Genomic DNA, 24771 nt, shown 5'->3' on the forward strand with positions numbered 1-24771 from the left:
ATGGGGGGGTGAGATAGGATTAAGGGAAATAGAGTTAGTTTTTCACAACATGACTGCTATGGAAGTGTTTTGCATAACTGCACACGTACAACCTATATTGAGTTGCATGCCTTTTCCATGAGGGTAGGTGGGGAGGGAGGAAGGGAGAAGATTTGAAACCTAAAATTTTAGAAACATATGTTTTTTAAAAAAGTGTTTTCACATGCTACTGGGAAATAATAAATACAAGAAATTGGGTACAGAAATCTATCCTGACCTACAGGAAAGTAGAAGGGGAAGGGGATCAGAGAATTGGGTAGAGATAGAAGGGAGGGCAAATTAGGGGAAGGGATATTCAGAATGCATGCCAACTTGGGGTAGGGGAAGGGGAGACATGGGGTGAAAATTTGGAGCTCAAAATCTTGTGGAAGTAAATGTTGAAAACTAAAAATAAATTAATTAATTAAAAAATAAATGCTGACAAAACAGAAAAGAATAAAATAAAATTTTTATCCAACTGAAAAGAAAAAAGCATATCAAAATACAGGATGATAGATTAAATTAATGGTGGAGTCTCCTGAAGGCTTTTTAAGGATAGCAAAGATTTATATCTGTTGGCAGTGGGAATAAACTGGTAGATAATGAACTATTGAAGATCAAAGAGGATGGAATGGTTGAAGAGGCAATATACTAGAGAAGAGAGCAGTACATGGAGCCAAAGACTGATGTAAAATTGTTGCTTGGCCTTGGGTAGGAGAAGGTCCATGTTATTATCAAGGACTAAAGTGAAGAAAAAAATGGACAGGAGCCAAGAAGGCAGATTAGAGGCAGCAACTTAGCTGCACTATCTCAACATTCCCTCCAAACAACTCAAATAATTCCTCAAATTTTAATTCTTCATATGCATGGAATAGATTTCCCTAAACTCATTGATGGGTTTGAAACCTGTGAGTTCAATCTAGTTTAGTTTGTCTGCTAAGATGGTTTATGTGGAGTGTGACTGTTGTATGTTCTACAGCTTCTTGGAGTCACAGGTAAGAACTGGAAGACAGGTTGACACCAAAGGTGGATAAGCATGCATAAAAAGGACTGAGCAAGCCCTCACACCAGAGGTGCTAGTCCTCCCTGGAGTAAGGATTTAATAAATGCTCATTTAATTAAATTAAATTAAATAAGCATTTGGTTGTATTTAATATATTTGCACTTATATGTACATTTCATACTGTGTGATCAAGTGCAGTAGGTGTGTGACTGGTCACATAGAAAAAGCAAGAGATGACTGATGAACAGCACATAAATTCTTCTGAAATTCTTACAATCTCAAGAGAAAATGCAGAAGGCTCCCAGCATTCTGGGTTGTACTCCTGTGAAAATCTTCTGTGAGAACTTGGAGAGAAGTCATGTAGTATGAGTAGACATGGATGGGTTGCAATCTTGCTTACAACAGGATATCTACATTAATGAAAGCATAGATCAATTTAAGTATATAAAATGACACCATATTTGATATATTACTTAAGAATATACAAAGACTTAAGGGCAAAATGGAACTTTTGCCCTTTTGTGAGTTTAAATATTCAGAGGTTAAGTTAGGTCTTTCATTGCTTTCATTGTTAGGGACATAAAGAAAAAAGGGACAAAAAGAAAAAAAAAGGAAGAAAGAAAAAAAGACAGGATTAATTGATAATCTCATTATGGAAGGCACACTTACCACATAGAGAAAGATGCAATGTGGTTCGGTTCTTGGATTATAGAATTATAGACTGGGAGCTGAAAGGTTCCCTGGAGCCCATCTAGTCCACCCATCATCTTACAGAGAAGCAAATTGAGGACAATAGAGCTTCAGTTACTTTTCCAGTATCACACATCTAGTCAGCCTGAATTCCAATAGAGTATGTAGGCTGCTTGTCAGTTTCTGCTTTTGTCATATGCCCTAACCCTCTACTTGATAACACGTATAACACATGATAACACATTAAAAATAAAATTAATATGATGTAAATTTCAAATATCAGAAAATGCCTACTTAACCTAAACATTTATTAATTCTATTAAATCTAAAATACTCTGTCACTTAGGGAAATAAAGTTTAGGTGACCTTATTTCTTCTCATGGAATCCATAAAGAAATAAATATGATGAATGTATAAATAACTATAATACTCAACTGTCATGAAGGAATGAAGGGGTTAGTATCATAATCGTTTCTACCAACAAACCAGTGGTGTTAATCCCTCACAGATGTTTGAGGTAATTTTGCAGAAAGACCCCACGCATATTTTTGCTTAATTTGTTTTTGGTTGTAGATCACAGAAAACACCTAATTCATAAAGAAATAAATCTACAAAACATAGAATTTAACTCAGGCATTGTTTATGATTAGACACTAATTTCACTTATTTATTTTGTTTTGTACCTGACAGAAAGTAAAGTTTAATGGTATTTCTGTATCAAACTAAAATGTGTTTTAAGAGCAACCTTCTCCAAATGAATTTTGAGAAGAGATAATTTTTAACATGGTATAATAAATGATATATGTCTATCTGCCAAGAAAGGGTGGAATAAGAAATTCCCTAATAAGAATTTGTTAGGCTTGGATTAACTAACACTAGAATATGGAATAGTCATACTATTTTCCTTTTAAACAGCAAAATTAATATCTCTCTCTCTCTCTCTATCTTTCTCTTTCAGTTCCTCCAATAAGAGATTGAAATAATAACTTCAAAATAATGCCTATAAATTCAATTTTTTGTATTCAACAGCTTTAATTAAAATTTCAAGATTATTTGTTGTTTTTCTTACACTAAAGAAAAGTTACATAAAACTTGCAAGAATAAAATCTGAAATAATTCATATTAAGCCATGAAATTAACTTTTGTGGTTACATTTTTGTACATTTCTGCTCTTCAGGAAATTTACAAAGAATATTAGGGTTATATTTCTTTACCCAAACTTGAGATGATAGACTAGAAGCAGTCAAATGCCTTAAAAGCCATCTAAATCATGATTTATAGATAAAAAAACTGAAATCCACAGACATTGAGCACTCAAAATCTATATATCTAGTAGGTAGCAGAAGCTAGATTTGAGCTGATGTCTTGATTTGTCATAGGACAAACATTTAGACCTATAAGGTAACTTAGAGAGGATATAATTTAAACCCTTTATTTTATAAACAAGGAAACAATTTTGGCTAGCCTAAGTGACTTTTCCAGTTAACAAGTGCTAGAGGAAAGATTTGAATCAAAATCTTTTTGACTTAAAATGCAAAACTTGGGGCAGAGCCAAGATGATGGAGTAAAAGCAGTGACTTGCTTGAGCTCTCCACCAAACCCCTCCAAACACTCATAAAAAATGGCTCTAAACAAATTCTGAAGCAGCAAAACACACAAAATGACACAATGAAACAAATTTCCAGTCCAAGACAACCTGGATGGGTTGATCAGAAAGGTGTATCGCGCCGGGCTGAGAGTACAGAGCAGCACGCAGCGAGGGTGCACAGGCCTCAGAGGACTGAATCGCGGGCAGCTGTGGAGGTTTCCTGACTCCTCAATCCACTAATGCCAAAGACAACTTAGAAGGTTAGTGGGAAAAGTCTGTTTCTGTGGTGCTGAGACAGAAAGGCGAGGTCTCAGCTCCATTCCCGAAGAGCATGGCCTTGGGTGGGGGTGGAGCTGCTTCCCAAGCTTCCGGCCCATACACTGAGGGCTAATCCAGTGGCTGATCAGAGAGGGATTGCAGGGATCTCTTTGCCAGTGCTGGGGCAGGAATCTCTTGCTTTGCCTGTGCTTGGATCTGGGTCACGGTTCTGGGTGGTGGTGCTGGAGTGAGGAGGAGCGCTGGTGTGATGGTGGAGCTTGCAGTGGCTGTGGAGAGGAAGCACTCCTCATAGTTCTCATAGTTACAGGACAGAAAGGAGTACTTGTGGTCACAGGCCAAGAAAGGAGTAAACCACCTTGCCTCTTATCATACCACCTTGGAAGAAACGAAAATTTACAAGTATCTCTGAAAACAGCTATACAAACCCCTGAAGCTTAGGACAGTATATTCCCCACATTGGAAGCAGATTCGTACCTTAACAAAGAGTTTAAAACTCAAGTAATTGGACAGGAGAGGATGAGCAAGCAGTGCAAAAAGAGTCAGACTATATTATCTTACTTTGGTGAAAAAGAAGATCAAAATATACAACCAGAAGAAGACAACAACGTCAAAGCTCTACATCCAAAGCCTCCAAGAAAAATATGAATCAGTCCCAGGCCTTGGAAGAGCTCAAAAGGGATTTTGAGAAGCAAGTAAGGGAAGTAGAGGAAAAACTGGGAAGAGAAATGAGAGTGATGCAAGAAAATCATGAAAAACAAGTCAACAGCTTGCTAAAGGAGACCCAAAAAAATACTGAAGAAAATAACACCTTAAAAAATAGCCTAACCCAAATGGCAAAAGAGGTCCAAAAAGCCAAAGAGGAGAAAAATGCCCTAAAAAGAACAATTGGCCAAATGGAAAAGGAAGTCCAAAAGATTACTGAAGAAAATACTTCCTTAAAAATTAGAATAGAGCAATTGTGACAGTGACTTTATGAGAAATCAAGACACTGTAAAACAAATCCAAAAGAATGAAAAATTAGAAAACAATGTGAAATATCTCATTGGAAAAACAACTGACCTGGAAAATAGATCCAGGAGAGAGAATTTAAAAATTATTGGACTATCTGAAAGCCATGATCAAAAACAAAAGCTTAGACATCATCTTTCAAGAAATTATCAAGGAAAACTGCCCTGATATATTAGAACCAGAGGGCAAAATAGAAATTGAAAAACTCCACAGATCTCCTCCTGAAAGAGATCCACAAAGGAAAACTCTTAGAAATATTATAGCCAAATTCCAGAGTTCCCAGGTCAAGGAGAAAATATTACAAGCTGCCAGAAGGAAACAATTCAAGTACTGTGGAAACACAATCAGGATAACACAAGATTTAGCAGCTTCTACATTAAAGGACCGCAGGGCATGGAATATAATATTCTGGAGGGCAAAGGAGATAGGATTACAACCAAGAATCACCTACCCAGCAAAACTGAGTATAATCCTTCAGGGGAAAAAATGGTCATTCAGTGAAATAGAGGACTTTCAAGCATTCTTGATGAAAAGACCAGAGCTGAATAGAAAATTTGACTTTCAAATACAGGACTCAAGTGGAACATGAAGAGGTAAACAGGAAAGAGAAATCATAAGAGACTTATTAAGATTGAACTGTTTACATTCCTGCATGGAAAGATGATATTTATAACTCATGAGACCTTTGTCAGTATTAGGGTAGTTGGAGGAAAAAAATATAGATAGATAGATAGATAGATAGATAGATAGATAGATAGATAGATAGATGGACACAGGGTGAGTTGAAGATTAAGGGGTCATATCTGGAGAATAAAATTAAGGGATGAGAGAGGATTATACTCGGAGAAGAAGAAAGGGAGAGGTAGAATGGGGTAAATTATCTCACAAAAAAAACAGAAAAGTCTCTTACAGTGGAGGGGAAACAGGGGAAGGTGAGAGGGAATGAGTGAATCTTATTCTCATAGGATTTGGCTTAAGGAGGGAATAACATACACATTCAATTGGGTATGGAAATCTGTCTTACCCTACAGGAAAATAGGGGAGAAGGGGACAAGAGAGCAGGGGGATGATAGAGAGGAGGGCAGATTGGGAAAAGGGTAATCAGAAGAAATACTTCTGAGGAGGGACAGGGTCAAAAGAAAGAATAGAATAAATGGAGGAGGATAGGATTAAGGGAAATAGAGTTAGTTTTTACAACATGTCTACTATGGACATGTTTTGCATAACTGCACATGTACAACCTATATTGAGTTGCTCGCCTTTTCAATGAGGGTGGGTGGGGAGGGAGAAAGAGAGAAAATTTGAAACCTAAAGTTTTAAAAACATATGTTTAAAAAAAGTGTTTTCACATGCTACTGAGAAATAAAAAATACAGGAAATGGGGTACAGAAGTCCATCCTGCCCTACTGGAAGATAGAAGGGGAAGGTGATAAGAGAATGGGGGAGAGATAGAAGAGAGGAGAGACATGGGGAAGGGAGATTCAGAATGCATGCATCTTGGGGTGGGAGGAGGGGGGAGATGGGTTGAAAATTTGGAACTCAGAAACTTGTGGAAGTGAATGTTGAAAACTAAAAATAAATTTATATAAAAAATTTAAAAAAACAGAAAGTTCATCTAAAAATATGCAGTAGTGGTATTACATTATTGATATTAACTGAAATAAAATTATAAGTCATATTAAGAGTGAGATCATATTGGGAACATTCCCACTATGCTAGCCACTAATTGCAATATCTTTACTTGATTCAGTTCTTTATTTATTGAGTGGTTCTATGTGTAAAGGTCTATGTTAAGCACTAAAGGTATAGAGATTAATCATAATAATACAATCCTTACCTTCAAAGGCCTGGGTTCAAATCTCAACTGATACTTATTACCTGGATTTTCTTGGTCAAATTGCCTGACCTTCCTGGATCTGTTTCCCTACCTATAAAATAAAGGAAATTGACTCTTTGGCTTCTGAAGTCCCTTCTAATTCTTTATCTATGATTTTATTTCAAGGAGCTTAAGGTCTAATTTCAGGGAACAGGATGTGAATGTATGATACAAAGTAGAATGTGATAGGGCCTAAGAAGAGTAAAGCAAAAGCCACGAGAAATTTGGAGAAAGCACCATCCAGAGCCACAACTATAGTAGAAGGATCAAATCCCTGCCCTAGGGCACTGAAGGCACATGTATTTCTTTAGCAGGAAGTAACCACTGATTTTAGCATCTAAGAAGCTACCAGATGATGCCTTAGCCCTACCTCATGTAAGCTCCTTCCTCACTCAGTTCTACTCTGCTTCCTCTTCACAGTGGTCTCTTCAGAAATAGCTCCATAGCTTTCCATAGAGTGATGCCCCCTAACTTCTTCTGCAAAAGAAAGGTGTTCTGAGATCTGTACTTTTCCTCTGCCCCAATTGAAGTTATCTTCATATTAAAAGTTGCCTTGCAGGCTGCTTTCTGCTACTTGCCCAAAGGCACTTTGTGAGACTTTTTCTTGGTACCGGGATTGCTAGTTATGACTCTGGTACTAACAGAGCCATTGCACAAGGGCTAACCCAGAGCCAACTAGATATTTGGCTTCATTCCACTATGACTAGGGAAAAGATACAAGGGAACAACCTTCAATAAAGCACTTTTAAAGTATTTCCTACTTCTCTTTCTAACTCACTTGAATTGTAAGAAATTTACATAGGAAAATATACCTAGGTTGAAGAAGGAACTTGATTACATTGTGTTTTTTAGATTTAAGTGTTTGATGCTTAAGGTGGGGCATATGGGTGAAAAGAGGATCTTAGATTCATGGATTCACATTCCAAGATGATCATGGGATTATAGAATCAGATTTTTGAAATTTAAAGGGATTTTATCTTTGTGAGGTTTTTAAAATTTTTTCTTGAGAGAAAAAAAATGTATGTTTCAATCTGCCCTCTGAGACCATCAGTTCTCTGTCTAGAGGTAGAATTTTATGTCATGAATTCTTTGAAGTTGCGGTATAGCATTGTGTCTATCAGAGTTACTAAGTATTTCACAGGTAATTTTCTTTACCAGGGTACTGGTAAGTTGCTATGTGGACTGTTCTTCTGGTTTGGCTCACTTCACTTTGCATCAGTTCATGTAAGTCTTCCCAAGTTTTTCTGAAACCATCCTGCTCACCATTTCTAGTATTCCATTACAATCATATATCACAACTCATTCAGCCCTTCTCCAACTGATTCCTCAATTTCCAATTCTTTTCCACCACAAAAAAAGGAGCTTCTATGAATGTTTTTGTACATACGGGTCTTCCACAAGAACTTTAGAGGTCAACCAATATATTCCATGTGAGAAAAACTAAGACACATATGAACTGACTTGATGAATATGTGGCAGAGCTAAGATCCAAGTATTAGAGTTATGAAACTCCTCAACAGCTTTTGGGTGATGACAGCAATTAATTAGCAAAAACCTTCATTCCAGCAACTTTTTTTTTATAGTTAACACCTATCCCATGTGAAATTTTATAATGTTTTCTGCTTTTTAGTCATCTTGGCTTCAAAACAGTTTCAACAATGATTCTGTAATGTTTAAGAAATAAATATCCTACCAATTCTGTTACCAAAAGGAGAAGTCACAAGGAGGAAGACATGTTGAGCACTGAAAAGAACACTGGATTTAGGTTCTGAGAGCCAAATCCTCATTCTGCCACCTGTGCAACCTTGGACAAGTCACTTGACCTTCTGGGCCTCAGTTTCCTCACATGTAAACTGAGAAGGTTGAACTAGATAACTTCTAAGCATCCATTTTAGCACTAATATCTGTGATACATGTATAACCTATATAAAATTGCTTGGGTGGGGGAAGGAGGGAGAGAATATGGAACTCAAAATTTTAAAAAAATGAATGTTTTAAACTGTGGGTTTTTTCATGTAACTGGGGAAAATAAAATATTATTTAAAAAACCTTAAAAAAATAAGATAAAATCCAAAACTTTTTCCATTGCAACCTTCATTTCTGTTATAATCTACTATATCCCCATGAATTTATTTGGGACCTTTTGGATCCAATTTATATTTTAATTTGTTCTACTCCAATGGGTAATAAGTCCATTAAATTTACTACCAGTTATACAAGGGGGCGTTCATTAAGCCTAGGTTTGACTCTTCAAAGGAATGTCCCCTATTTATTATTATGCTATAGTATGACTATTTTTTTAATTTCAACCATACTTGGACCCTCATTTTTCGTGAAACTCTATTTTCTTCTTTGTCCCATTCAAAATATAAATGATAAAAATGGGGAGTATCGCCCTTTCCAGTGCAAAGAAGCAATAACCTATAGTAAAATGGGATGGAACTAGTCTTATGGAATGAAACATTAATTGTTATGGTCTGATAGACTTATTGTTAAAAAAGCTAATGTTAGTGTAGAACCTAATTGAAGCGGGGGGATTGATAGTTTACCCATAAATAATTTGAAAGTACTGGGAATAATATAAATCTATAAATTATTGAAAATACTTTATTTTGAAGTGATGTATTTTTCTGAGTGATTAAGAGTAAAGTCTGGACACTAAGGCTTGTACGCTTGATAGAATATAAGCCATGTTTGAAAAAATGACAAAGGAAGACCTTACTTAAATTCTATAGAGCTATGTTATTTCACAAGCTGATGTTAGTGATGCTGTTTTAACGCTATTCTATATAATTCATAATTAGAAACCAATTGACATAATATTATAATGCTAAGTGAGACTATCTGAGTTAATATGACTATGTTGTTATGTGTGCCTTTGAGGTTCAACACAGGTCGTTGATAGCAAAGGAATGGTTTTAGTAAATGCTTCCACCCTAGGCTTATAATCACAAAAAGAAGACTGTACATATACATAACCAAATAAGTCTACACTACAGAAAACCTTACATTTTCTTAGGAAGAAGAAGCAGAATTTTCGCATTAGTGGTTAAGTTCAGACAAAATGAAAAATAAAGTGAAAAAACAGATCAATTACTTCCTACAAAACAAATAAGTAAAGATACTTAAAAATGGCAAGAGTTGTAATAAAAGAAAAAAAAATTCTGTCCAGAGTTTGTAAATCAGGAATATATGAGCAAATCAAGGAGCCTAAGTGATTGCAGTAAGCATAGTTCTTAAAATATTCAGAACAGAACTTTCATTAAAATGTAAAATCAGCAGGGCAAAACATCACCCTATTATTAATAAGAAATGGCTGATCAGTAATCAAATGCATTTTCATGGAAATGGTAGTCAATGTAGATTAGGACAAAAATATATGCCAAGGCAAGTAATCAATTTGGGCACATTATTGCTGAGGCTTGTTCTTTTTATTATTTTTTATAAAAGAATTTACATTGATAAATACCTTTATTTGCTTCCTTATAATAGAGTAGATATCACTATTTGCCCATTCCAGGACAAAATATAGTACTACATTTCTCCAAGCTTTTCATTTATGCATCTGTATGGGAAATGGATTATAGGAAAAAAAGTGAAGCAGGGAAATCAAATTTAAAAAATTGAAAAGTTTAAGCAATTATGCTAGAAACATCAGTTATAGCAATAAGACAAGGAAAAGAAACTGAAAGTTTAAAAATAGGCAATGAGGAAACAAAATTATTACTCTTTCCAGATGATTTGATGGTATAGTTAGAGAACCCTAAAGAATCACCTAAAAAAAAACTAGAACTTTAACAAAGTTGCAGGATGTAAAATAAAATCAGGTAAATTATCAGCATTTCCACATACTACTAGCAAAATATAGTAGCAAAAGGTAGGGTAAAAAATTTCATTTAATATAAATGTAGACAACATGAAATACTTGCAAAGCTACTTGTGAAGAGAAACCCAGGGGCTAAATGAACAAAATTACAAAACACTTTCACATAAATAAAAACAGATCTGAAAAATTAATTGCTCATGGGTAAGCTGAACCAATACAACAAAAATGATAATTCTACCTAAGCCAATTTACTTACTCAGTGCTATGCTAATCACACTACCAAAGTAATATTTTATAGAGCTAGAAAAAATAATAACAAAATTTATCTGAAAGAATAAAGGTCAAGAATATCAAGAGAAACAGTGGGAAAAAAATGAGAAACAAGGCAGAATATCAGTATCAGATTTCAAACCATACTGCAAAGTGGTAATCATCAAAACAATTTAGTACTGGCTGAGAAATAAAATGGAGGCTCAATGAAGTAAATTAGATACACAACTGACAGCACTAAATGACAATAATAATCCAGTGTTTGATAAACCAAAAGTTCTAAGCTTTTGAGGTAAATACTTAACATCTGACAAGAACTGCTGGGAAAACTAGAAAGCAGTTTGGCAGAAACTATGTATAGACTAAGACCTTACACCATCCATCAGATTAAGGTCAAAATGGGTACATTATTTAGACATAAAGGGTGATATCATAAGTAAATGAAGGGAGCATGGAAAAATGTGAATGTAAGATACATGGATAAGGGGATAGTTCATAAACAAACAGAAACAGAGAGGATCAGGGTAAGTAAAATGGAAAAGTTTCATTACATGCAATCAAAAACTTTTAAACAAACAAAATTAATGCAGCCAAAATTAAAGGAAAACAAAAATTTGCAAAAAAAGTTTCATTAAGAGTGACTGAACAGGTCGTATTTCTCAAATATATAGGGAACTGATCCAAATTTATATTAACAAAAAAGAGCCATTCCTCAGTTCATGTGTTGTCAAAGGATATGAACCAAGCAATCTTCAGAAGAAGAAATTAAAGTTACCAATATGCACATGAAAAATTCTTTAAATCACTACTGACTTAAGAAGTGGATATTCAAACATCTCTGAAATACTACCTCACACGTATCAGATTCTCTTACATGACATAACAGGAAAATGGCAAATGTTGTAAGACTTGTAGAAAAAAAAATTATGGAGAACAATCGGGAATTATGCCCAAAGAACTATAAAACTGTGCATATCCTTTAACCCAGGAAAATCCCAAAGAAATCAAAGGAAAGGAAAAGGATCTATTCGTACAAAAATATTCTAGCTGCTCTTTTTGTGGTGTCAAAAAATTGGAAATCAAGGGGATGAAAATTAATCAGGGAATGGCTCAACATTGTAGTATATAATTGTGATGGAATACTATAGCATTATAAGAAATGATGAGCATGACAATTTCAGATAAAAACCTAGGAAGACTTGTATGAACTCAAAAGAAGTGAAGTGAGCAGAACTGGAAGAACACTGTATACAATAACAGCAATATTATATAATAAGGATTATAAGCAATATTATAAGCATAATCAAATGTGAAAACTTTACTCTCATGAAGGCAATGATCCAAGGCAATTCTGAAGGATTCATAATGAAAGATGCTATTAACCTCCAAGAAAGAGAACTGATGAGTCTGAATGCAGATTGAAAAATACTTTTTTAAAAACTATTTATTTTTCTTTCTTTCTTTGGTCTGTGCTTCCTTTTGCAATGTGACTAATATGGAAATATTTTTGCATGACTTCACAGTTTAATCAATATCAACTTGTTTGCATTCTTAAAGAGATAAGAAGGACAAGAAAGTGAGGAAAAGAGTTTGGAACTAATTTTTTTAAATGAAAGTTAAAATTAGTTTACATGTAATTGGAAAATATTTAACACCATAAGTATTTTAAAAAGAGAAAAAGAAAAAGTTTAGGTAAGAAGAAAAGAACTGAATATAAATATTCATATGAATATATATGCCTTTATATGTATGTATAATACATATTTCATTTCATGTCTATTACTAGATATATGCGTGTGTGACATAGAGAGAGATAACGAAATAGAACAGATGTATATAGAGAAAAGAGGATCTAGAACAAAATCTTGAGGTTACATACACCTTTTAATAGCACATGAAAAGAATAGTTTGAAGGGTTACAAGTATCTTATTTTTTTTATTTTTATTTAGGTAGTTAGTTTAAGTTTTCAACATTCACTTCCACAAGAGTTTGAGTTCCAAATTTTCTCCCCATCTCATCCCTCGCCCCACCCCAAGATGGCATGCATTCTGTATACCCCTTCTCCTAATCTGCCCTCCCTTCTATCTCTCTCCCCCTTCTCTAATACCCTTCTCCTTCTATTTTCCTGTAGGGCAGGATAGATTTCTATACCCCATTTCCTGTATTTCTTATTTCCCACTTGCATGTGAAAACAATTTTTTAACATGTGTTTTTAAAACTTTGGATTCTAAATTTTTTCCCTTCTTCCCTCCCCACCCACCCTTATTGAATAGGCAACAGCTCGATACAGGTTACACATGTGTAGTCATGCAAAATACTTCCATAGTAGTAATATTGTGAAAAATGAAGTATATTTTCCTTCATCCTATCTGGCCCCCATTTATTCTATTCTCTCTTTTGACCCTGTCCCTCCTCAGAAGTGTTTGCTTCTGTTTACCCCCTCCCCTAATCTGCCCTCCCCTCTATCATCACCCTGCTCTCTTGTCCTCTTCCTGCCCCTATTTTCCTAAAGGGTAAGATAGATTTCCATACCAATTGAGTGTGTATATTATTCCCTCCTTAAGCCAAATCCAATGAGAATTAATTCATTCATTCATCTCACCTTCCTCCATTTCCCCTCTAGTGTAAAAGACTTTGCTTGTCTATTTTAAGTGAGATAATTTACCCCATTCTACCTCTCCCTTTCTCCTTCTCTATCACCCCTTCTTCTTCAACTCACCCTGTGCTAGCTCTCTCTCTCTCTCTCTCTCTCTCTCTCTCTCCTCTCTCTATATATATATATATATATATATATATATATATATACACACACACACACATATACATATATATATATACACATATATGTATGTATAGATAGATTGATAGATAGATATAGATATACATACATACATATAATTTTTTTCCCCTCCAACTACCTTAATACTGGTCTTATGAGTTACAAATATCATCTTTCCATACAGGAATATAAACAGTTCAACCTTAATAAGTCTCTTATGATTTCTCTTTCCTGTTTACCTTTTCATGTTTCACTTGAGTTTTGTATTTCAAAGTAAAATTCTCTATTCAGCTCTGGTTGTTTCATCAAGAATTTTTGGAAGTCCCCTATTTAACTGAATGACCATTTTTTCCCCTGAAGGATTATACTCAGTTTTGCTGGGTAAGTGATTCTTGCTTGTAATCCTATCTCCTTTGCCCTCCACTATATTATATTCTATGCCCCGTGGTCCTTTAATGTAGAAGTGGCTAAATATTGTGTTATCCTGATTGTGTTTCCACAATACTTGAATTGTTTCTTTCTGGCTGCTTGTAATATTTTCTCCTTGACCTGGGAACTCTGGAATTTGGTTACAATATTCCTAGGAGTTTTCCTTCAGGGATCTCTTTCAGGAGGTGATTGGTGGATTCTTTCAATTTCTGTTTTGCCCTGTGGTTCTAAAACATCAGGGCAGGGTTGCCTGGATAATTACTTGAAAGATGATGTCTAGGCTCTTTTTTTGATCATGGCTTCCAGGTAGTCTAATAATTTTTAAATTCTCTCTCCTTGATCTATTTTCCAAGTCAGTTGTTTTTCCAATGAGATATTTCACATTGTTTTCTAATTTTTCATTCTTTTGGATTTGTTTTACAGTGTCTTGATTTCTCATAAAGTCACTAGCTTCCATTTGCTCCATTCTAATTTTTAAGAAAGTATTTTCTTCAGTAATCTTTTGGACTTCCTTTTCCATTTGGCCAATTTTGCTTTTTAGGGCATTCTTCTCCTCATTGGCTTTTTGGATCTCTTTTGCCATTTGTGTTAGGCTATTTTTTAAGGTGTTATTTTCTTCAGGTTTTTTTTTTTGGTCTCCTTTAGCAAGCTGTTGATTTGTTTTTCATGATTATTCTTGCATTACTCTCATTTCTCCTCCCAGTTTTTCCTCTACTTCTCTTATCTGTTTCTCAAACTCCTTTTTGAGCTCTTCCATGTCATGGGACTGATTCATATTTATCTTGGAGGCTTTCCTTGTAGGACTTTTGACTTTGTAGCCTTCTGGTTGTAGGTTTTGATCTTCTTTGTTCCCATAGAAAGATTCTGTGGTCTGATTTTTTTTTTGGGGGGGCACCTTTGTTTGTTCATGATCCCAGCCAATTACTTGAGTTGTAAAATGTTTGTTAAAGTGAGGGTCTGCTTCCAGTGTGGAGAATGCACTGGCCCAAGCTTTGGGGATTTTGTGCAGCTGTTTTCAGAGATACTCTAGGGACCTTTAAATTTTCAGTTCTTCCAAGGTGGTATGATAAGGGGTGAGGTGATTACTCTTTTCCTGACCTGTGCTCTTGTCTATGAATGACCACAACCACTCTTTCCTGGCTTGGAACTATGAGGAGAATTTCCTATTCACCATCATTACAAGCTCCATCACAGCAGCACTCCTCCTTGCCCCAGGACCACCACCTAGAACTGTGACCTAGATCCAAGCAGAGCAAAGCAAGAGAATCCTGCCTTAGCACCAGCAAAGAAATCCCTGCAATCTCCCTCTGATCAGCCACTAGATTGCCCCTCAGTTTGTGATCCAGAAGCTTTGGAAGTAGGAAAGGGAAAGTGTTAAGTTAAAAGTAATTTTGTTACCTATGGAGCAGGTGCTTCAGAAAGTATAGTAGAATGTATGAATAGTTTTAGAGAGTGAGAGCAATGAGGGTGATAGGAATGAGGGAGGCGGCAATGGAAAGTGGGTAACAGAGTTTGAGTCATTACTCAAAGGCCTATTAATCAAATTACTCAAATATACATGTGGCATGAGAATCACAAGTGTAGAGAGAATATGGCAGAAGCAGAAAGTTTGTTAAACATTTAACTGATCAGAAAAGAAGTCAGGTTTGATCCTTAGCAAGAAATCATTATAAGTTTATTCAGTAAGTCATCTTGAAGGAAAGAGGGAAAATCCATTAGGAAATTTTGCATGGCAAAATAGTCTACTGATCTATTTGCATGTAAATAGCCATCATTCTTGAATAAGAACAATAATCATTCTAGCTTGTCTATAAATTTTAACTTATTTTGCTAATTTATTTTGATTTATCAACAATCACTTCCATATGCTTTTGAGTTTAAAATTTTTCTCCCCTGTCCTCTCCACCAGCCTCCCCAAGATGGTGCACAATCTTAATTAAGCTATACATTTACATTTCTATTAAACATATTTTCATATTAGTGAAGTTGTAAGTGAAAATTACTCACTAGTGTTTGCTTTTGACCACCACCTCCTTCAGTCCCTCCCTCCCTTTCCCTTTTCTTCCCCTTTAGCCTTACTGCTTCTTCCCTCCCTTGTATCCCCCCTCCCTTTTCTTTCCCCTTTTCCCTCCTACTGCCTATAGGGCAAGTTAGATTTCTATACCCAACTGATTATATTATTCCCTTCTTGAACCAAATCTGATGAAAGTAAGGTTGAAACAATGCCCACCCCCTCCTTTCCCTCTGCTCTAATAGGGTTTTGTGTCTTTTCCTGTAATGTAATTTACTGTTGTCTACCTCCTCCTTTCTCAGTACATTTTCTAAAATTAGACTAATCCACTTACTTGGATCCATTTAACCCACTTAATTAGATTTTTTTTTATCATTACATCAAAGTCAACTATTATCCACCCCCTTTATGTATACTCCTTTAACATGGTGTAATAACAATACAGTTCTCAAGGGTTGCCAGTGTCATCTTCCCTTGTAGGGGTGCAAACAGTCCACCCTTGTTAACAACATATTGTATCTTTCTGTCCCATTTACCTTTTTATGTCTTTCTTGAATCTTGTATTTGAAGATCAAAATTTTTGTTGAGCTTTGGTCTTCTTATCAGGAAGGTTTAGAAGTCCCGTATTTCATTGAATATCCATCTCCTTCCCTGAAAAATCATGCTCATTTTTTCAGGGTAGTTGATCCTTGGCTGCCATCCAAGCTCCTTTGCCTTAAGGAATATCATGTTCCATGTCCTGCAGTCTTTTAATGTAGAAGCTGCAAAGTCCTGTGTATTCCTGACTGTGATTCCATGATATGTAAAATGTTTCTTTCTGGCTGCTTGCAGCACCTTCTCTTTCATCTAGCAATTTTGGAATTTTGTTATTATATTCCTTGGTGTTGCCAATTTGGGGTCTCTTTGAGGTGGTGACCAGTGTATTCTTTCTATGGTTATTTTTACCTTCTGGTTCTGCAACTTCCAGGCAGTTTTCTTTTATGATTTCCTGAAAGATACTGTCCAGGCTCTTTTCTCATCATGATTTTCAGGTAGTCCAGCAATTTTTAAATTGTCTCTCCTGGATCGATTTTCCAGGTGGGTTGCTTTACCAATGAGGTATTTTATGTTTCATCTATTTTTTCTTTTTTTTTGTTTCTGTTTGACTGCTTCTTGCTGTCTTATAGAGTCATTAGTTTCCATTTTTCCAATTCTAGTTTTTAACAGATTGTTTTCTTCTGTTAGTTTTTGTACTTCCTTCTCCAGTTGGCCGATTGTATTTTTAAGGGATTTGTTTTCTTCAGTGTACTTTTTTTTCAAATTGGCCAATTGTATTTTTAAAGGACTTTTCTACCTTTCTCATTAGACTTTTAACATCCTTCTTGAATTCTTCTAAGAAGGCTTTTTGGGCTTCATACCAGTTCATATTCCCTTTTGATGTTTCAGATGTGGGTTTGTTGATAATATTGTCCTCTTCAGAATTTCTGTCTTGATCTTCACTCTTCTCATAATATGAATCTAAGGTATGTTTCTTTTTACTTGTGGTGTTTCTTTATTCCCTGGCTTTTAAAGAGATTGAGCTCTCCTGCTGGGGAACAAAGGGCACTGACCCAAGCTTCTTGTGTTGGGAGCCTAGGTCTTGGTCACTGGTTTTGTGTGCTGGGGCCTCTTATGTTGGCAATTGGAGGTTGTAGGATTCTGGCAGCTTACCTCCTTTTGGGCTGGAATCAGCAAGGCTGGAACCTTCAGGCAATTCCAGGTTGCCTGCTTTTCATTTCCTTTAGCTTTCTTCTGCTCCTTTTGTATGGGTGCTGCAGGGTGTTTATCTGCCTGGGGCTGCTTGCAATGTTGCCTCCCTCTTTCCGGCTAATTCACTAGGAGATTCCTTTGTGGCAGAGTGCTGAGGTACCTGGTGGATTTCTAAGCTGGTTTCCACTGGTTTCCCCACCCTCACTGAGGCACTTGGAGGTCCAGGTATTGGTGTTTTCCTGCTATACCACCTGGGCTTCAGGATCTTCTCCTGATTAACAGTTGGAAGCTGTAGGATACTGACAGCTTCCCTGGTGTTGGGTTGGAATCAGCAAGGCTGAGACTTTAGGAAGACTCTAGGTTGCTTTCTTCAGCTCCTTTCAGATGAATGCTGCTGGGTGCTTATCTGCCTAGGGCCCTTTGTTGCTGCTTCCTTTACTTCTGCTGAGGCAGTGGGAGACCCCTTTGATGGGCTGCTGCACTGCTGTTCCCCTTCTTTCTTCTAGTTCAGCTGGTCCAGGGTTTGTTTGGGTTTTTTTGGAGTGATATTTTCTGGGTTTTCAGAAGTTGATAGGGAAGGGTGAGAGCCACTGCCTTTTTACTCCACCATCTTGGCTCCTGGAAGCAGAAGTCTTGTCTATACATTTTAGAGAAAACAAACAAACATTGGCAAAATTGTCCAATGGCTCCACAAAGAAATGAACTGCATATTATAAAGCCTTTGTTTTCACATTACCTAAAACAGTTTTATTCTACTACTAATCTGTGTTATCCAATTCAATACTATTTTTTTTAATTTTTAAAGATGCAAGTTGGCAAAAATTCAGTCAAAAGTGAAATGGCTGGAAACTCCCCACTTAACCCTCTTTAGAGACAGTTTGCAATGCACAGTTTTCCATTTAAAAGGCTATAAAATGAAAAATGAAATAACAAATGTCTAGCCTGTTCCCTAGATGTATTTTACAGCAAAGGTAATATATGACTATAAGATAAAAACATAGCAATGAGGTCCTTGAGGTATTTATACTGAGTATTAACTTTGAAATTTCCTTCATTAACCAAATGAAAAGGAGATTCTGTTTACTACCTTTGTGAAGATTTCTTATAAATCTTGTTGTATCAAGTAGCAGAATTTTAAATGAGCTTAAGCTTTTATGTCCTTTGAGGTGGAAAAGGTCTTGAGCATTGCCTTACTTTCTAGGGGCAGTGGAGAATTTTTAATGAGTACAAATAACCTCCACCTTTCCCTATCTTTTGAAATCCAAGTAGTCCATGAATCAGTTTAAATGTCACATCTTCCCAGAAGTCCTCTATAATTTTTTTCCCAGATAAAAGGGATTTTCCCCCATAAGAACTCTCATGACATCTTATTTGTGCAAATATTACATTCTACTTGTAACAAGTTAATTTTCCTGTTTCTTTCATGTCCATTCTAGTCTGTAAGTTCTTTGAGAATAGCAACCATATTATTCTTAGCTGTAATTCTTACAGATCTACAGAACACAATTCACAAAGAGTAGATGCTTCATCATTATTTGATATATGCATTAAATAAATTGTATAATATCTGCATCATGAGGAAATTTTCTCTTGTACCATTCTGTAGTCCTAAAGACGTTTATTTACCAATATTTAGCAATAGAGAATGTTAATTTTTCCTTGATCATTCAAACTTTTAAACAATAAAAAGTATCACAATTGAATTGAAATAGATGGAGCAAAGTATCATTTATGAAGCAACAACAACCAACAAAAAATGAAAAAAAGGAAAGCCACATATTGATATATTTGGCTTTGTTTCATTTTTCTTCAAGTAAACTTTGTAACAAGTTAATTATATATTCTTTGAAGAAATATTTTTGACATAGGTATCTGAGGTCTAATCAGCAGTAATAAGGAATGTTTTTATATTACACAATGTTTTTTTTTTCACATTTTCTTACCAGATACATTATTTGAAATCTGTTAACATGAACCATGGTGAATAATAAATTGACTTGAATAGTGAATTGACAAAATTAAGGCATCAAAAACACTAGAAGGAGCATAATATAATGGAGAGAGAGAGAGATGGCCTCAGAGCCAGGATAACATAGTCTCAATTTAGTCTCTAAAAAACAAATAGCTGAATGAACTTGGGCTTTTGCATGAACTTAACTTTCCACTACCTTCGTGAACAAATTCTTTCTGTAAGTAACAGAATAGGTGACAGTCTGCTCAACTTCTCATTAGGACCTCCCCATATCAATAAAGTCAAATTTCTACTCCAAAAAAATCAACATTATTACATTTCAATCTGTTGTTTCCAGATGGTTCTTTAAACAAAGAAAACTGAAAATGCTCTATTGAGATGTAAGCACCTGAATGGCTTTTTTTCCTGTTTTCTTTCTGTCATTGTATCCCCATTGCCTAGCATGATGAATGATGTTATGCTTGTTGTTCGGTCATTTTTTTAGTGATATTTGATGCTTTATGACCCCATTTGGGGTTTTCTTCACAAAGATATTGGAGTGGTTTCTTGTTTCCTTCTCCAGTTCATTTTACAGGTGAGAAAACTGAAGCAAATAGGGTTAAGTGACTTGCTCAGGGTCACACAGCTGATCAGTGTCTAAGGCTAGATTTGAACTCAGGAAAATGAGTCTTCTTGACTTCAGGCCCAGCACCCTATTCACTGAGCCACTTAGCCACCCATTAAGGGCATATAGTAGGTGCTAAATAACTGCTTGCTACATTTAATTTAATTGAAATAATATTCCCTAAAAATGCACTAAATTAATTTGTCAAAATGAATAAACAGTTGAGCATATAAATGGTTTCTGACAGCCTTTTGTAGAATCAATGAATTAGGAGAAATCTCTATTAAGATAAAAAGTAATTCACTTGAAATACCCAATGGAATCCAGTTGTCTCAAAAATAATGTGTTTGGAATATTTTGTCAGCATACTTTATGCCTGTATAGAGAAATATTAAAATGATTTCTTCTAAATGCCACATACATACAAAGTATATTCTTTAGTGTGATTCTTGAAAACTGCCACTATGTTTAATCCCATCTCTGCAAAACCTTTGTTACATTTTAAAATTTTTTTCATGTATATATTCTATGTATTAGAGAAGCATTATGCTGCCAACAATTAGTGAATAAGAAAAGGATTGTATAATCAGATTATGAAGTTGTCTATCTTACACATATTTCTCAGTTATAATTTTTTAACTTTAATGAAATATGCACTCAAAATAGGAAAGACATAAATGAATTAACCTATTTAGAAAGAGTTTGGTAAGTTTCTATCATTTATAAATTGAAAAGTAGACATCATGTGCTAGTCTGATATTTAGAAGATTAGGATATAGAATAAAAGAAAACATGAGAAGAATGCAAATAAATAATAGAATAATTATCTACAATGTCTTTTATTTGCTATTTAATTTGGTTTTTACAAGAAATGCAACTTAACATGCATTTTAAAGACTTATTCTCCAGGTACTGCTGTAGGTTCTAGGGATGCACAGAAAAGAATGAAATAATCTCTGCCCTCAAGGAGTTTACATTCTTCCTAAATATAATTACCCATTTATATCTTCAATATGCATTCTTTGTAAATATATAATTTGAACTGTGCATAATTGTTATTTAGGATTTTTAAAAAGAAATTTTTATAGAATGAAATTCAGATTTTTCCTATGCCTTTGATACTTCTTTACATCTTCCATTTTCTACCATAGAGCTGTATTATTTTCAGTCCTATTTGCATGCTGATGATGTTTTCTGTGTTAGAAATCTAAAAGAGTTTTTTTTACATATGTTCATATTTATATTTTGCTATCCCCAAAATAGACCCCACAAAATCTGTCTTGCAAAAGTGATGCCTTACAAATATAGGGCAGGCAAGTGAAACATCATAGTTTAGGCATTTTGTGATATGTTTATTATTGAATAAATAGTTTTGGTATATGTTATTACTAGCACCAAACATCAAACCAATGTGTTCCAAAAGGTATTTTTTCAAAGAAGAATTTTAAGGAATCCTTTCACCTTGTATATTTAAGATTTTTTACCAAGATATAAGATTGTCATCTATTTGTAATTTTTTAAAAAATCTAGTTTCACTTTCTCTCTAATATTGGTTTATTATTTACATAATATATTTATTACTACCTCCACTACTAATAAACTATGCAGTAATATAGTCAAAAATTGATTATTGTCATTTTGCCATAACCACATAAATCATCAATTTCTGACATGTGTTGAAGTTGTATTTTTTTTTAATTCAAAGAGATACATCCTGGCATTTCATGCATTTACAGATTACTTTAATATATAGTTCACAGGTGTCAACATATTTAGCATGAAATACTTCTGTACCCATGAATTATACAAGTTTAAATAAATATTCTTCTGGTGTTATTAGAATGAATTAATAAGTAAATACATATTTTAAAAAGACCTCTTGGTCATTCAATATTTTGAGCACTGAGTACACCTAATTCTAGATATAGAGAGAGAAATATAGGAGCACCCAGTTTGGGACTATCCTCCAACTCTCACGCACGAGTTGTGTTGTGCTATGTTGCACCATACAAACAATAAGTTCAAAAATGTGACTTGAACATATAGTATAGCATAGCAGAGAGAGGACTGAATTGGAATAAAAAAGACTTGGGATCTAGTACTACTTCTGACACATACTGGCTTTGTGCCCCTGGGTAAAGCCACTTAAACTCTCAGTGTTCAATGCAATACTCTGAGTTAATGAGTTGGAAAGAACTTATCACCCTCCACTGGTAGAATGATTTTCCTCCTCTAGAAATTTCCTGTATCAATTAAGCACAACCCCTCTATTTGTGTATATGTATTTCATAAATAGAAGGATAGATACAGATGAATGTGTACACATCTATACATGCATGTACATATATACATATGTACACATTCAATGTGCATATATGTGTGTATATGTATAAGCATGTGTGATGCAACTACACACATGTGAATGCATATGTAGATACATAGTATGCATATGTACATGTATGTATGTAGATGTATATTACATGTGTATGTATATATGACTATATACCTATCTTATATGTGCATATCTATGTGTGTATACATTCCATTCCATATGTGCAAAAATACATGACAATTATATGCTCAAACAGGTGATAAATTAGATGGATAGATAGAGATACAAATTGATTATACATACTATTTTTGCAGTATAAAGAGCAAATAATAAGGAATTTCCTCTGTCAATCTAGATCTCTGTAATTTACCAGCTAAGAGAATTTCCTGGGACACCATAAGGTGTGGTGATCTACCCATGTATAACATAGCAATGTATCGGAGAAAAGACAAATGCAGATCTCCCTGATTCTGAGACCAACTCTCTATTCATTCTTCTTTGCCATTCATTAAATCCATAACCATTTTCAACTTGGAAAGATTTATCACCTATATAGTTATAGCTTCTACCTAGAAATACATATGTGTGTGTGTACATGTACATAGATATGTGTGTGTATATATGTATATGTAAGTATATACACACACATGTGTGTGCATATGTTTGTATGTATATATGTACATACAGACACATACACGTGCACACACACATACATATAACTGCTCAGAGTGCTGCCCTCCACTCCCTTATAAATACACAGATGTCTAAAAGGATTAGAATGAAATTTTGACTAATAGTATGAAGTAAAATGGGGTTCACAAGGGCACATATGGCAAATAAAATCTGGTAATAAATAACTCACTCCTTGAAACTTGTATATACTTTATCGACTCACTGTCATCTTCCCAATGGGGCTTCTAGATGGCTTCACCACTTGTGTTTCTCAGTGTGTGGATCTGCAGGTAGTTCCGTGTAATTCTAAAATGGCATGCATATCATTTCTGAGGGCAGTACTTGTTCTTCACATATGCAATGTAATTCTCCAGGTGCTCCTAGTCTTTTAGGAGGGAGAAGTGACACATCTAAACCCATTAGTGCAGAGCAAAAGACAACACAGTTACCCTGTCATTGCGTTTCATCTGACAGCTTTCATATGACATGACTGTAACAATATAGTACACTATAAGAAACCAATAAAGTAGAGTTTCTTCCTTGGGCTATAGGGAGGGAGAAGGAGAATAAGAATATAACATCTAATATTTGCCAAGACTGTACTAAGTACTTTACAACTATTATCTCATTTGATTCTCACAACAATCTTCTGAAGTTGTTGCTATTATTATCGTCTCCATTTTACAGTTGAGGAAGCCAAAGTCAAGTATTTGCTCAGAATCACAAAGATAGAAAGTATCTCAGGCAAGATTTGAATTCAGATCTTTTTTGACTGCAGGACCAAACTTCTGTCCACTGAGCCTAGTTGCTAAAGTTCCTACCAAGCTGGTGTCAGAAAAGTTTTTGGGGTTTTTTTCCCCAAAGATTAATAGGACATGCAACTTCTCTACTCTCATCTGCAAGGGGAATCCATCATGTGTGTGTGTGTGTGTGTGTGTATTCACACACACACATTTGAAACAGTCTCTTACAAGAGAAATATATAGAGTCTCTTCTATATGTTTCAGAGTATGTAGACTTCTACCGACAGAGGATTTTTTTTGGGGGGGGGTTGTTTTCCCTTGGATAATAGAATATGGAAGTGTATAAAATGGGAAGAGTAAAACCCATTATCAAATGCTCTTTCCTGTGTTGATCTTATAACTTCTAATTACCATAAGGAAAACTTGTATCTTGCTTTCCCTTTTATCTTTAAAAACACCAATCAACTGTCACAGAGATTCAAGAAATGGACAGTGACTCATACTGTGCTTTTCTTTGCAGTGTACTTTCTTTTATGTTTCTAAATAAAGCTACGCCTTTCATGTAAATTTCAGTGCACATATATCTTGGCTTGGCTTGGTATCTTAGAACTTTTTTTTCTACAAAGAAGAAAAAAAGACCTTTGGCAATATTATCTTTTAGATTTGTTGGTTTTAGCCAACTATACAAAAAATAGAAATTGAGAATGAAACGTTTCATTCAAACTGGAAGGTTTTCTTTCTTTATTGAAGAATTTTATCATTACTTCTATAGGAAAAGTTGTACAATAATAAGCAGATGATCAAATTATAAATTTCCTGCCATTAAGTGGTAAAACTAAAGGATACAACAGACACGAAGTTTTACGATGAAAAAATGAAAGCATTGAATGTAAACATGAGGTAAATGTTTCTAGAATAAAGATAATATAAGGAAATATTAAA

Source organism: Phascolarctos cinereus, unplaced genomic scaffold (assembly GCF_003287225.1).
Source record: "Phascolarctos cinereus isolate Bilbo 61053 unplaced genomic scaffold, phaCin_HiC Scaffold_5;HRSCAF=322, whole genome shotgun sequence".
Classification (NCBI taxonomy): domain Eukaryota; kingdom Metazoa; phylum Chordata; class Mammalia; order Diprotodontia; family Phascolarctidae; genus Phascolarctos; species Phascolarctos cinereus.